The 2,780-nt window shown below is 34.5% G+C and overlaps 1 non-coding gene across 1 annotated transcript; it reads left to right on the top strand.

Annotated features, from left to right (window-relative positions):
• Window positions 1-590: 590 nt before the first annotated feature.
• Trnan-guu (transfer RNA asparagine (anticodon GUU)) lies at window positions 591-664 on the top strand. The gene has a single exon. It is a non-coding gene; the product is annotated as a tRNA-Asn (tRNA).
• The last annotated feature ends 2,116 nt before the right edge of the window (window positions 665-2,780 follow it).

Below are 2,780 nucleotides of genomic sequence, written 5' to 3'. Positions count from 1 at the left end.
AAACCCTTCTTCGACCAAAGACAAAAACAACCAACAAAAATATTAACTCACCAATCGTAACACCGACTATATCCGTAGTTTACCCGGTTACTTTTACATTTTTCTGAGACAAATTATAGATAGTATGCAGATGACGTCACTCAGGCCTTTGTTATTGTTTTTGCCATCCGCGTTTGTGAGTTGTTCTCACTAAACTGTATTAACCAGACTATAAAAGTTCAGGGTTACACAGAGTTTGTGTGTTGGTCCGTTATACTTCCGGTGGCAATGTTGTGAACTCTTTGGCCAAGCGCATTCTATCTATAGGATTGATACCAAAGCTAATGTTTTTAGTTTTTACATGTTAATTGCAGTTGAATAATCTATGTACATGCTCATTTTTAATACATTTTTTTCCAATTTTGAAAAGTAGCAAAAATCTCTAGGAGTGAATGAGTTAATACAGTTGACAACACAATCAAGTAGGTCCAATGACATTAATGAACACACAGTCATGTCATATTAAACCCGGAACTGAAATGGAAAAAAAAAAACCCCACATGATACAGTAGTACATTTTATAGTGTCTAGATAAACACGGCTAACCGCACGTCTCTGTGGCGCAATCGGTTAGCGCGTTCGGCTGTTAACCGAAAGGTTGGTGGTTCGAGCCCACCCAGGGACGTTTTATTTTTTTATCTTGTATAAATTTTTTCTTCTTCTTCTTCTTCTTCTTCTTCTTTTCTTACATTATCATTATTATTATTATTATATTTTATTATTATATTATTATTATTATTATTATTATTATTATTATTATTATTATTATTATTATTATTATTATTATTATTATTATTATTATTATTATTATTATTATTATTATTATTATTATTATTATTTATTATTATTATTATTAATTATTATTTATTATTATTATTATTATTATTATTATTATTATATTATTATTATTATTATTATTATTATTATTATTATTATTATTATTATTATTATTATTATTATTATTATTATTATTATTATTATTATTATTATTATTATTATTATTATTATTATTATTATTATTATTATTATTATTATTATTATTATTATTGTATGATAGGAGCCCATCCATTTTACGACATTCAGGACACTATCTTATTGGCTCGATGTGCAAACGTGCTCAAAGCGCTTTACATGGTATTTAACACTTAACATGTAGGACGAGTCATGACGCCTGTTATGCGGTATTACATTTTTGTTTTGTTTTTTGTCCATGGCTATTACCGACCAGCAGGTACTCAATTCACACATAATTACAGTTAAAGAATGTTTGAAAGATCTTTTTCTAATGACTCGATTTTGCGCCGTTCAAAGCGGGACTCGTATCCTGGACATTTCCGGTCGGAATGCAAATGTCATACCACAAAACCACAGCCTCGCAAGGAGTCGTGGAACGGACAATAGATAGTATACGTTAGGCCAAGAAGCTCACAACATTGCCATCCGGAAGTATAACAGACGTCACACCAATTTCCGTGTAACCATGAAAGTTTATATTCTGGTTAATACAGTTAAGTGAGAATTACTCATACACGTGGATAGAAAAAAAAATTTAATAAAATACAATAACAAAGACCCTAGTGACGTCAACTTCATTCTATCTATAATATGAAGATAGATGTAATTAGCATTCTTATGTAAAATTGATTGTGAGAAATACAGGGTTCCAGCAGATGAAAACAAAGAATAAAAATATCAAGGTGTCAGAAAGCATGGCTCAGTGGCTATTGCCGCTATGTGGTCTAGTCGTATGACACCTGTTTTCGGATCGGAAGGTCATGAATTCGAGCCTCGCTCGGCGCATAGTTGAGTCCTAGGAAAAGGCTCTTTTATTCATATTCTCTCACCGTACTCAGGTGTAAGATGAGTACCTGGCGTTAACAGTGTTGCCTCTGTCGGAAAAATATTGTAATAACGCCCAACAGGCATCGTGTCTCGTTCTAAATGTTACGTGTTCCTGTTGACCAGGGACCCTCTGCAATGCACTTTGAGCACGTTTCGTGGATATTGCGCTATATAAAAGCTCAAGTTTTTTTTTTTCTGTCCTGAATTATCTTGAGTAAAGTAGGATAAACAAAAATTCAGTAAAACAGATGAGATGATTCTTTTTCCCCTGTTGACTATTATAATCTGTTGATTTGATTTTATCTTATTATAACAGTTTATGAATTTGGTTCTCTAACAGAAAGTTACTCTTAAACATACTTGATTCGAATAGGCTATTAGTGTGCGCAAAATACTTTTCTCAAGAATGTTAGTCAACGGCCAGGGTTTTGCAACAATTGTACCCACCACCTGTTTTTTCTCAACCCTATTCAGATACGAGTGACCAATTCTAGCTCTATCGCAGATAGATGACAAAGATGGAGGTCCCGTTTAGGTCATTCTCGCACGTGTAAGAACCACTTCCTGATAGGAAATAGAGAAAGAAGGGAAAACGATAGAAAGACTGTTTAAGTGAAAGGTTCGAACTTTTTATCTTGACCAGTAAGTAGAGTGGACACTTGGTCGCTTGACCACCATTTCAAAGAGTTAGTTGACCTGGACTTGACGTGAATTGAGACCACTGATCAGCCAGCTCCTTGTTCAATTCCATATCTACTACCGACTGACCACGGACTCGGCCACCTCCGTCTGTCACAGCCCATGATGGATGGGTCCTAATGACCACTGGCTACTCTACCTCAGTGGACACAAGGGAATTGCTTGGCACGGCAAGCTGGGATTGTAAAGGGCACACGGGT

This window comes from Berghia stephanieae, chromosome 12 (assembly GCF_034508935.2).
Source record: "Berghia stephanieae isolate SIO BIC M18660-M18661 chromosome 12, UCSD_Bste_1.3, whole genome shotgun sequence".
Classification (NCBI taxonomy): Eukaryota; Metazoa; Mollusca; class Gastropoda; order Nudibranchia; family Aeolidiidae; genus Berghia; species Berghia stephanieae.
The sequence above is the reverse complement of the archived record's forward strand: the minus strand, read 5'-3'. Positions and strand labels throughout refer to the sequence as shown.